This window comes from Salvelinus alpinus, chromosome 4 (genome assembly GCF_045679555.1).
Source record: "Salvelinus alpinus chromosome 4, SLU_Salpinus.1, whole genome shotgun sequence".
Classification (NCBI taxonomy): domain Eukaryota; kingdom Metazoa; phylum Chordata; class Actinopteri; order Salmoniformes; family Salmonidae; genus Salvelinus; species Salvelinus alpinus.
In genome coordinates, this window is record NC_092089.1 from 13,111,620 (window position 1) to 13,124,810 (window position 13,191).

At 45.2% G+C, this 13,191-nt stretch overlaps 1 protein-coding gene across 3 annotated transcripts in view; it reads left to right on the plus strand.

The window, feature by feature from the left end:
- Positions 1-13,191, plus strand: part of LOC139572861 (RNA-binding motif, single-stranded-interacting protein 3-like) — a 336,861-nt gene that overhangs the window by 217,141 nt on the left and 106,529 nt on the right. The window lies entirely within an intron of this gene.

Genomic DNA, 13,191 nt, shown 5'->3' on the forward strand with positions numbered 1-13,191 from the left:
TCCTGCTGCTATAGCTGGTTTACAGAGATAACCTTGTTATCTAGTGTCCACTTACCACAGTGTCTACCTCCTGCTGCTATAGCTGGTTTACAGAGATCACCTTGTTATCTAGTGTCCACTTACCACAGTGTCTACCTCCTGCTGCTATAGCTGGTTTACAGAGATCACCTTGTTATCTAGTGTCCACTTACCACAGTGTCTACCTCCTGCTGCTATAGCTGGTTTACAGAGATCACCTTGTTATCTAGTGTCCACTTACCACAGTGTCTACCTCCTGCTGCTATAGCTGGTTTACAGAGTTCACCTTGTTATCTAGTGTCCACTTACCACAGTGTCTACCTCCTGCTGCTATAGCTGGTTTACAGAGTTCACCTTGTTATCTAGTGTCCACTTACCACAGTGTCTACCTCCTGCTGCTATAGCTGGTTTACAGAGATCACCATGTTATCTAGTGTCCACTTACCACAGTGTCTACCTCCTGCTGCTATAACTGGTTTACAGAGATCACCTTGTTATCTAGTGTCCACTTACCACAGTGTCTACCTCCTGCTGCTATAGCTGGTTTACAGAGATCACCTTGATATCTAGTGTCCACTTACCTCAGTGTCTACCTCCTGCTGCTATAGCTGGTTTACAGAGATCACCTTGATATCTAGTGTCCACTTACCACAGTGTCTACCTCCTGCTGCTATAGCTGGTTTACAGAGATCAGCAGACATTAGCAGCAGCTTAGGTATCTCTGAGCTTCTCCTCTCCTCTTTGTCTGGCTGAAGCTACTGAACTGTAGTGGTCTGGGCTACTTCCTTAATGGCACCCTACATTCTGTATTCCATCCCTACATTCTGTATTCCATCCCTACATTCTGTATTCTATCCCTACATTCTGTATTCCATCCCTACATTCTGTATTCCATCCCTACATTCTGTATTCCATCCCTACATTCTGTATTCCACCCCTACATTCTGTATTCCATCCCTACATTCTGTATTCCATCCCTACATTCTGTATTCCACCCCTACATTCTGTATTCCATCCCTACATTCTGTATTCCACCCCTACATTCTGTATTCCATCCCTACATTCTGTATTCCTCCCCTACATTCTGTATTCCAACCCTACATTCTGTATTCCAACCCTACATTCTGTATTCCATCCCTACATTCTGTATTCCATCCCTACATTCTGTATTCCACCCCTACATTCTGTATTCCATCCCTACATTCTGTATTCCATCCCTACATTCTGTATTCCATCCCTACATTCTGTATTCCACCCCTACATTCTGTATTCCATCCCTACATTCTGTATTCCATCCCTACATTCTGTATTCCATCTCTACATTCTGTATTCCATCCCTACATTCTGTATTCCATCCCTACATTCTGTATTCCACCCCTACATTCTGTATTCCATCCCTACATTCTGTATTCCACCCCTACATTCTGTATTCCATCCCTACATTCTGTATTCCATCACTACATTCTGTATTCCATCCCTACATTCTGTATTCCACCCCTACATTCTGTATTCCACCCCTACATTCTGTATTTCATCCCTACATTCTGTATTCCATCCCTACATTCTGTATTCCATCCCTACATTCTGTATTCCACCCCTACATTCTGTATTCCACCCCTACATTCTGTATTCCATCCCTACATTCTGTATTCCATCCCTACATTCTGTATTCCACCCCTACATTCTGTATTCCATCCCTACATTCTGTATTCCATCACTACATTCTGTATTCCATCCCTACATTCTGTATTCCACCCCTACATTCTGTATTCCACCCCTACATTCTGTATTCCATCCCTACATTCTGTATTCCATCCCTACATTCTGTATTCCATCCCTACGTTCTGTATTCCATCCCTACGTTCTGTATTCCATCCCTACGTTCTGTATTCCATCCCTACGTTCTGTATTCCATCCCTACGTTCTGTATTGCATCCCTACATTCTGTATTCCATCCCTACATTCTGTATTCCATCCCTACATTCTGTATTCCACCCCTACATTCTGTATTCCACCCCTACATTCTGTATTCCATCCCTACATTCTGTATTCCATCCCTACATTCTGTATTCCATCCCTACATTCTGTATTCCATCCCTACATTCTGTATTCCATCCCTATATTCTGTATTCCATCCCTACATTCTGTATTCCATCCCTACATTCTGTATTCCATCCCTACATTCTGTATTCCATCCCTACATTCTGTATTCCATCCCTACATTCTGTATTCCATCCCTACGTTCTGTATTCCATCCCTACGTTCTGTATTCCATCCCTACATTCTGTATTCCACCCCTACATTCTGTATTCCACCCCTACATTCTGTATTCCATCCCTACATTCTGTATTCCATCCCTACATTCTGTATTCCATCCCTATATTCTGTATTCCATCCATACATTCTGTATTCCATCCCTACATTCTGTATTCCATCCCTACATTCTGTATTCCATCCCTACATTCTGTATTCCATCCCTACATTCTGTATTCCATCCCTACGTTCTGTATTCCATCCCTACGTTCTGTATTCCATCCCTACATTCTGTATTCAATCCCTACATTCTGTATTCCATCCCAACATTCTGTATTCCATCCCTACATTCTGTATTCCATCACTACATTCTGTATTCCATCCCTACATTCTGTATTCCACCCCTACATTCTGTATTCCACCCCTACATTCTGTATTCCACCCCTACATTCTGTATTCCATCCCTACATTCTGTATTCCACCCCTACATTCTGTATTCCATCCCTACTTTCTGTATTCCATCACTACATTCTGTATTCCATCCCTACATTCTGTATTCCACCCCTACATTCTGTATTCCATCCCTACATTCTGTATTCCATCCCTACATTCTGTATTCCATCCCTACATTCTGTATTCCATCCCTACATTCTGTATTCCACCCCTACATTCTGTATTCCATCCCTACATTCTGTATTCCATCCCTACATTCTGTATTCCATCCCTACATTCTGTATTCCATCCCTACATTCTGTATTCCATCACTACATTCTGTATTCCATCCCTACATTCTGTATTCCATCCCTACATTCTGTATTCCATCACTACATTCTGTATTCCATTCCTACATTCTGTATTCCACCCCTACATTCTGTATTCCATCCCTACATTCTGTATTCCATCCCTACATTCTGTATTCCATCACTACATTCTGTATTCCATCCCTACATTCTGTATTCCACCCCTACATTCTGTATTCCACCCCTACATTCTGTATTCCACCCCTACATTCTGTATTCCATCCCTACATTCTGTATTGCATCCCTACATTCTGTATTCCATCCCTACATTCGGTATTCCATCCCTACATTCTGTATTCCACCCCTACATTCTGTATTCCATCCCTACATTCTGTATTCCACCCCTACATTCTGTATTCCATCCCTACATTCTGTATTCCATCCCTACATTCTGTATTCCATCCCTACATTCTGTATTCCATCCCTACATTCTGTATTCCATCCCTACATTCTGTATTCCATCCCTACATTCTGTATTCCATCACTACATTCTGTATTCCATCCCTACATTCTGTATTCCATCCATACATTCTGTATTCCATCCATACATTCCCTATGGGCCCAGGTCAAAAGTCGTGCACTATATAGGGAACAGTTCCGTTTCGAGACTTCCTTCAGCCACTATGATCCTGGCCTGGTGAGACTGGTCTTGTCATGTGATCTACCTCTGTTATTGTCATGTGATCTACCTCTGGTCTTGTTATGTGATCTACCTCTGGTCTTGTCATGTGCACTACCTCTGGTCTAGGTGTCATGTGATCGACCTCTGGTCTAGGTGTCAGGTGATCTACCTCTGGTCTAGGTGTCATGTGATCTACCTCTGGTCTTGTCATGTGATCTACCTCTGGTCTAGGTGTCATGTGATCGACCTCTGGTCTAGGTGTCATGTGATCTACCTCTGGTCTAGGTGTTATGTGTTCTACCTCTGGTCTTGTCATGTGATCGACCTCTGGTGTTGGTGTCATGTGATCTACCTCTGGTCTTGGTGTCATGTGATCTACCTCTGGTCTTGTCATGTGATCTACCTCTGGTCTAGTCATGTGATCTACCTCTGGTCTAGTCATGTGATCTACCTCTGGTCTTGTCATGTGATCGACCTCTGGTCTTGGTGTCATGTGATCTACCTCTGGTCTAGGTGTCATGTGATCGACCTCTGGTCTAGGTGTCATGTGATCTACCTCTGGTCTAGGTGTTATGTGTTCTACCTCTGGTCTTGTCATGTGATCGACCTCTGGTCTTGGTGTCACGTGATCTACCTCTGGTCTTGTCATGTGATCTACCTCTGGTCTAGTCATGTGATCTACCTCTGGTCTAGTCATGTGATCTACCTCTGGTCTTGTCATGTGATCTACCTCTGGTCTTGGTGTCATGTGATCTACCTCTGGTCTTGGTGTCATGTGATCTACCTCTGGTCTTGGTGTCATGTGATCTACCGCCAGTCTTGTCATGTGATCTACCTCTGGTCTAGTCATGTGATCTACCTCTGGTCTTGTCATGTGATCTACCTCTGGTCTAGTCATGTGATCTACCTCTGGTCTAGTCATGTGATCTACCTCTGGTATTGGTGTCATGTGATCTACCTCTGGTCCAGGTGTCATGTGATCTACCTCTGGTCTTGTCATGTGATCTACCTCTGTTCTAGGTGTCATGTGATCTACCTCTGGTCTAGGTGTCATGTGATCTACATCTGATCTAGGTGTCATGTGATCTACCTCTGGTCTAGGTGTCATGTGATCTACCTCTGGTCTAGGTGTCATGTGATCTACCTGTGGTCTAGGTGTCATGTGATCTACCTCTGGTCTAGGTGTCATGTGATCTACCTCTGGTCTAGGTGTCATGTGATCTACCTCTGGTATTGGTGTCATGTGATCTACCTCTGGTCTTGTCATGTGATCTACCTCTGGTCTTGTTATGTGATCTACCTCTGGTCTTGGTGTCATGTGATCTACCTCTGGTCTTGTTATGTGATCTACCTCTGGTCTTGTTGTCATGTGATCTACCTCTGGTCTTGGTGTCATGTGATCTACCTCGTGTCTAGGTGTCATGTGATCTACCTCTTGTCTAGGTGTCATGTGATCTACCTCTTGTCTAGGTGTCATCTGATCTACCTCTGGTCTAGGTGTCATGTGATCTACCTCTCGTCTTGGTGTCATGTGATCTACCTCTCGTCTTGGTGTCATGTGATCTACCTCTTGTCTAGGTGTCATGTGATCTACCTCTGGTCTAGGTGTCATGTGATCTACCTCTGGTCTAGGTGTCATGTGATCTACCTGTGGTCTAGGTGTCATGTGATCTACCTGTGGTCTAGGTGTTATGTGTTCTACCTCTGGTCTTGTCATGTGATCGACCTCTGGTCTTGGTGTCATGTGATCTACCTCTGGTCTTGTCATGTGATCTACCTCTGGTCTAGTCATGTGATCTACCTCTGGTCTAGTCATGTGATCTACCTCTGGTCTTGTCATGTGATCTACCTCTGGTCTTGGTGTCATGTGATCTACCTCTGGTCTTGGTGTCATGTGATCTACCTCTGGTCTTGGTGTCATGTGATCTACCGCCAGTCTTGTCATGTGATCTACCTCTGGTCTAGTCATGTGATCTACCTCTGGTCTTGTCATGTGATCTACCTCTGGTCTAGTCATGTGATCTACCTCTGTTCTAGGTGTCATGTGATCTACCTCTGGTCTAGGTGTCATGTGATCTACATCTGATCTAGGTGTCATGTGATCTACCTCTGGTCTAGGTGTCATGTGATCTACCTCTGGTCTAGGTGTCATGTGATCTACCTGTGGTCTAGGTGTCATGTGATCTACCTCTGGTCTAGGTGTCATGTGATCTACCTCTGGTCTTGTCATGTGATCTACCTCTGGTCTAGTCATGTGATCTACCTCTGGTCTAGTCATGTGATCTACCTCTGGTCTTGTCATGTGATCTACCTCTGGTCTTGGTGTCATGTGATCTACCTCTGGTCTTGGTGTCATGTGATCTACCTCTGGTCTTGGTGTCATGTGATCTACCGCCAGTCTTGTCATGTGATCTACCTCTGGTCTAGTCATGTGATCTACCTCTGGTCTTGTCATGTGATCTACCTCTGGTCTAGTCATGTGATCTACCTCTGGTCTAGTCATGTGATCTACCTCTGGTATTGGTGTCATGTGATCTACCTCTGGTCCAGGTGTCATGTGATCTACCTCTGGTCTTGTCATGTGATCTACCTCTGTTCTAGGTGTCATGTGATCTACCTCTGGTCTAGGTGTCATGTGATCTACATCTGATCTAGGTGTCATGTGATCTACCTCTGGTCTAGGTGTCATGTGATCTACCTCTGGTCTAGGTGTCATGTGATCTACCTGTGGTCTAGGTGTCATGTGATCTACCTCTGGTCTAGGTGTCATGTGATCTACCTCTGGTCTAGGTGTCATGTGATCTACCTCTGGTATTGGTGTCATGTGATCTACCTCTGGTCTTGTCATGTGATCTACCTCTGGTCTTGTTATGTGATCTACCTCTGGTCTTGGTGTCATGTGATCTACCTCTGGTCTTGTTATGTGATCTACCTCTGGTCTTGTTGTCATGTGATCTACCTCTGGTCTTGGTGTCATGTGATCTACATCTGGTCTAGGTGTCATGTGATCTACCTCGTGTCTAGGTGTCATGTGATCTACCTCTTGTCTAGGTGTCATGTGATCTACCTCTGGTCTTGTCATGTGATCTACCTCTGTTCTAGGTGTCATGTGATCTACCTCTGGTCTAGGTGTCATGTGATCTACATCTGATCTAGGTGTCATGTGATCTACCTCTGGTCTAGGTGTCATGTGATCTACCTCTGGTCTAGGTGTCATGTGATCTACCTGTGGTCTAGGTGTCATGTGATCTACCTCTGGTCTAGGTGTCATGTGATCTACCTCTGGTCTTGTCATGTGATCTACCTCTGGTCTAGTCATGTGATCTACCTCTGGTCTAGTCATGTGATCTACCTCTGGTCTTGTCATGTGATCTACCTCTGGTCTTGGTGTCATGTGATCTACCTCTGGTCTTGGTGTCATGTGATCTACCTCTGGTCTTGGTGTCATGTGATCTACCGCCAGTCTTGTCATGTGATCTACCTCTGGTCTAGTCATGTGATCTACCTCTGGTCTTGTCATGTGATCTACCTCTGGTCTAGTCATGTGATCTACCTCTGGTCTAGTCATGTGATCTACCTCTGGTATTGGTGTCATGTGATCTACCTCTGGTCCAGGTGTCATGTGATCTACCTCTGGTCTTGTCATGTGATCTACCTCTGTTCTAGGTGTCATGTGATCTACCTCTGGTCTAGGTGTCATGTGATCTACATCTGATCTAGGTGTCATGTGATCTACCTCTGGTCTAGGTGTCATGTGATCTACCTCTGGTCTAGGTGTCATGTGATCTACCTGTGGTCTAGGTGTCATGTGATCTACCTCTGGTCTAGGTGTCATGTGATCTACCTCTGGTCTAGGTGTCATGTGATCTACCTCTGGTATTGGTGTCATGTGATCTACCTCTGGTCTTGTCATGTGATCTAAATCTGGTCTTGTTATGTGATCTACCTCTGGTCTTGGTGTCATGTGATCTACCTCTGGTCTTGTTATGTGATCTACCTCTGGTCTTGTTGTCATGTGATCTACCTCTGGTCTTGGTGTCATGTGATCTACATCTGGTCTAGGTGTCATGTGATCTACCTCGTGTCTAGGTGTCATGTGATCTACCTCTTGTCTAGGTGTCATGTGATCTACCTCTTGTCTAGGTGTCATCTGATCTACCTCTGGTCTAGGTGTCATGTGATCTACCTCTCGTCTTGGTGTCATGTGATCTACCTCTCGTCTTGGTGTCATGTGATCTACCTCTTGTCTAGGTGTCATGTGATCTACCTCTGGTCTAGGTGTCATGTGATCTACCTCTGGTCTAGGTGTCATGTGATCTACCTGTGGTCTAGGTGTCATGTGATCTACCTGTGGTCTAGGTGTTATGTGTTCTACCTCTGGTCTTGTCATGTGATCGACCTCTGGTCTTGGTGTCATGTGATCTACCTCTGGTCTTGTCATGTGATCTACCTCTGGTCTAGTCATGTGATCTACCTCTGGTCTAGTCATGTGATCTACCTCTGGTCTTGTCATGTGATCTACCTCTGGTCTTGGTGTCATGTGATCTACCTCTGGTCTTGGTGTCATGTGATCTACCTCTGGTCTTGGTGTCATGTGATCTACCGCCAGTCTTGTCATGTGATCTACCTCTGGTCTAGTCATGTGATCTACCTCTGGTCTTGTCATGCGATCTACCTCTGGTCTAGTCATGTGATCTACCTCTGGTCTAGTCATGTGATCTACCTCTGGTATTGGTGTCATGTGATCTACCTCTGGTCCAGGTGTCATGTGATCTACCTCTGGTCTTGTCATGTGATCTACCTCTGTTCTAGGTGTCATGTGATCTACCTCTGGTCTAGGTGTCATGTGATCTACATCTGATCTAGGTGTCATGTGATCTACCTCTGGTCTAGGTGTCATGTGATCTACCTCTGGTCTAGGTGTCATGTGATCTACCTGTGGTCTAGGTGTCATGTGATCTACCTCTGGTCTAGGTGTCATGTGATCTACCTCTGGTCTAGGTGTCATGTGATCTACCTCTGGTATTGGTGTCATGTGATCTAACTCTGGTCTTGTCATGTGATCTACCTCTGGTCTAGTCATGTGATCTAACTCTGGTATTGGTGTCATGTGATCTACCTCTGGTCCAGGTGTCATGTGATCTACCTCTGGTCTTGTCATGTGATCTACCTCTGTTCTAGGTGTCATGTGATCTACCTCTGGTCTAGGTGTCATGTGATCTACATCTGATCTAGGTGTCATGTGATCTACCTCTGGTCTAGGTGTCATGTGATCTACCTCTGGTCTAGGTGTCATGTGATCTACCTGTGGTCTAGGTGTCATGTGATCTACCTCTGGTCTAGGTGTCATGTGATCTACCTCTGGTCTAGGTGTCATGTGATCTACCTCTGGTATTGGTGTCATGTGATCTACCTCTGGTCTTGTCATGTGATCTACCTCTGGTCTTGTTATGTGATCTACCTCTGGTCTTGGTGTCATGTGATCTACCTCTGGTCTTGTTATGTGATCTACCTCTGGTCTTGTTGTCATGTGATCTACCTCTGGTCTTGGTGTCATGTGATCTACATCTGGTCTAGGTGTCATGTGATCTACCTCGTGTCTAGGTGTCATGTGATCTACCTCTTGTCTAGGTGTCATGTGATCTACCTCTGGTCTAGGTGTCATGTGATCTACCTCTCGTCTTGGTGTCATGTGATCTACCTCTCGTCTTGGTGTCATGTGATCTACCTCTTGTCTAGGTGTCATGTGATCTACCTCTGGTCTAGGTGTCATGTGATCTACCTCTGGTCTAGGTGTCATGTGATCTACCTGTGGTCTAGGTGTCATGTGATCTACCTGTGGTCTAGGTGTCATGTGATCTACCTCTGGTCTAGGTGTCATGTGATCTACCTCTGGTCTAGGTGTCATGTGATCTACCTCTGGTATTGGTGTCATGTGATCTACCTCTGGTCTTGTCATGTGATCTACCTCTGGTCTTGTTATGTGATCTACCTCTGGTCTTGGTGTCATGTGATCTACCTCTGGTCTTGTTATGTGATCTACCTCTGGTCTTGTTGTCATGTGATCTACCTCTGGTCTTGGTGTCATGTGATCTACATCTGGTCTAGGTGTCATGTGATCTACCTCGTGTCTTGGTGTCATGTGATCTACCTCTTGTCTAGGTGTCATGTGATCTACCTCTGGTCTAGGTGTCATGTGATCTACCTCTCGTCTTGGTGTCATGTGATCTACCTCTGGTCTTGGTGTCATGTGATCTACCTCTTGTCTAGGTGTCATGTGATCTACCTCTGGTCTAGGTGTCATGTGATCTACCTCTGGTCTTGGTGTCATGTGATCTACCTCTGGTCTAGGTGTCATGTGATCTACCTCTGGTCTAGGTGTCATGTGATCTACCTCTGGTCTAGGTGTCATGTGATCTACCTCTGGTCTAGGTGTCATGTGATCTACCTCTGGTCTAGGTGTCATGTGATCTACCTCTGGTCTAGTTGTCATGTGATCTACCTCTGGTCTAGGTGTCATGTGATCTACCTCTGGTCTAGGTGTCATGTGATCTACCTCTGGTCTAGTTGTCATGTGATCTACCTCTGGTCTAGGTGTCATGTGATCTACCTCTGGTCTAGGTGTCATGTGATCTACCTCTGGTCTAGGTGTCATGTGATCTACCTCTGGTCTAGTTGTCATGTGATCTACCTGTGGTCTAGGTGTCATGTGATCTACCTGTGGTCTAGGTGTTATGTGTTCTACCTCTGGTCTTGTCATGTGATCGACCTCTGGTCTTGGTGTCATGTGATCTACCTCTGGTCTTGTCATGTGATCTACCTCTGGTCTAGTCATGTGATCTACCTCTGGTCTAGTCATGTGATCTACCTCTGGTCTTGTCATGTGATCTACCTCTGGTCTTGGTGTCATGTGATCTACCTCTGGTCTTGGTGTCATGTGATCTACCTCTGGTCTTGGTGTCATGTGATCTACCGCCAGTCTTGTCATGTGATCTACCTCTGGTCTAGTCATGTGATCTACCTCTGGTCTTGTCATGCGATCTACCTCTGGTCTAGTCATGTGATCTACCTCTGGTCTAGTCATGTGATCTACCTCTGGTATTGGTGTCATGTGATCTACCTCTGGTCCAGGTGTCATGTGATCTACCTCTGGTCTTGTCATGTGATCTACCTCTGTTCTAGGTGTCATGTGATCTACCTCTGGTCTAGGTGTCATGTGATCTACATCTGATCTAGGTGTCATGTGATCTACCTCTGGTCTAGGTGTCATGTGATCTACCTCTGGTCTAGGTGTCATGTGATCTACCTGTGGTCTAGGTGTCATGTGATCTACCTCTGGTCTAGGTGTCATGTGATCTACCTCTGGTCTAGGTGTCATGTGATCTACCTCTGGTATTGGTGTCATGTGATCTAACTCTGGTCTTGTCATGTGATCTACCTCTGGTCTAGTCATGTGATCTAACTCTGGTATTGGTGTCATGTGATCTACCTCTGGTCCAGGTGTCATGTGATCTACCTCTGGTCTTGTCATGTGATCTACCTCTGTTCTAGGTGTCATGTGATCTACCTCTGGTCTAGGTGTCATGTGATCTACATCTGATCTAGGTGTCATGTGATCTACCTCTGGTCTAGGTGTCATGTGATCTACCTCTGGTCTAGGTGTCATGTGATCTACCTGTGGTCTAGGTGTCATGTGATCTACCTCTGGTCTAGGTGTCATGTGATCTACCTCTGGTCTAGGTGTCATGTGATCTACCTCTGGTATTGGTGTCATGTGATCTACCTCTGGTCTTGTCATGTGATCTACCTCTGGTCTTGTTATGTGATCTACCTCTGGTCTTGGTGTCATGTGATCTACCTCTGGTCTTGTTATGTGATCTACCTCTGGTCTTGTTGTCATGTGATCTACCTCTGGTCTTGGTGTCATGTGATCTACATCTGGTCTAGGTGTCATGTGATCTACCTCGTGTCTAGGTGTCATGTGATCTACCTCTTGTCTAGGTGTCATGTGATCTACCTCTGGTCTAGGTGTCATGTGATCTACCTCTCGTCTTGGTGTCATGTGATCTACCTCTCGTCTTGGTGTCATGTGATCTACCTCTTGTCTAGGTGTCATGTGATCTACCTCTGGTCTAGGTGTCATGTGATCTACCTCTGGTCTAGGTGTCATGTGATCTACCTGTGGTCTAGGTGTCATGTGATCTACCTGTGGTCTAGGTGTCATGTGATCTACCTCTGGTCTAGGTGTCATGTGATCTACCTCTGGTCTAGGTGTCATGTGATCTACCTCTGGTATTGGTGTCATGTGATCTACCTCTGGTCTTGTCATGTGATCTACCTCTGGTCTTGTTATGTGATCTACCTCTGGTCTTGGTGTCATGTGATCTACCTCTGGTCTTGTTATGTGATCTACCTCTGGTCTTGTTGTCATGTGATCTACCTCTGGTCTTGGTGTCATGTGATCTACATCTGGTCTAGGTGTCATGTGATCTACCTCGTGTCTTGGTGTCATGTGATCTACCTCTTGTCTAGGTGTCATGTGATCTACCTCTGGTCTAGGTGTCATGTGATCTACCTCTCGTCTTGGTGTCATGTGATCTACCTCTGGTCTTGGTGTCATGTGATCTACCTCTTGTCTAGGTGTCATGTGATCTACCTCTGGTCTAGGTGTCATGTGATCTACCTCTGGTCTTGGTGTCATGTGATCTACCTCTGGTCTAGGTGTCATGTGATCTACCTCTGGTCTAGGTGTCATGTGATCTACCTCTGGTCTAGGTGTCATGTGATCTACCTCTGGTCTAGGTGTCATGTGATCTACCTCTGGTCTAGGTGTCATGTGATCTACCTCTGGTCTAGTTGTCATGTGATCTACCTCTGGTCTAGGTGTCATGTGATCTACCTCTGGTCTAGGTGTCATGTGATCTACCTCTGGTCTAGTTGTCATGTGATCTACCTCTGGTCTAGGTGTCATGTGATCTACCTCTGGTCTAGGTGTCATGTGATCTACCTCTGGTCTAGGTGTCATGTGATCTACCTCTGGTCTAGTTGTCATGTGATCTACCTCTGGTCTAGGTGTCATGTGATCTACCTCTGGTCTAGGTGTCATGTGATCTACCTCTGGTCTAGGTGTTATATGTAATATTCTCTATTTCTCTCACACACACACATACTCACAACAGACAGACGTTATGTTTTTCTATCCTTCTGGGGACCCTAAAAGCTATTTCCATTCAAAATCCTATTTTCCCTAACCTATAACCCTAAACCTAATCCTTAAAATAACCCTTACCCTAACCTGTAACCCTGAACCTATCATCTAACCCTTTACCCTAAACCTAACCCGTAACCCTAAACCTAACCCTTAAAATAACCCTTATCCTAACCTGTAACCCTGAACCTAACCACTAAACCCTTTACCCTTTACCCAAAACCTTATCCTAACCTGTAACCCTGAACCTAACCACTAACCCTTTACCCTTTACCCTTTACCCTAAACCT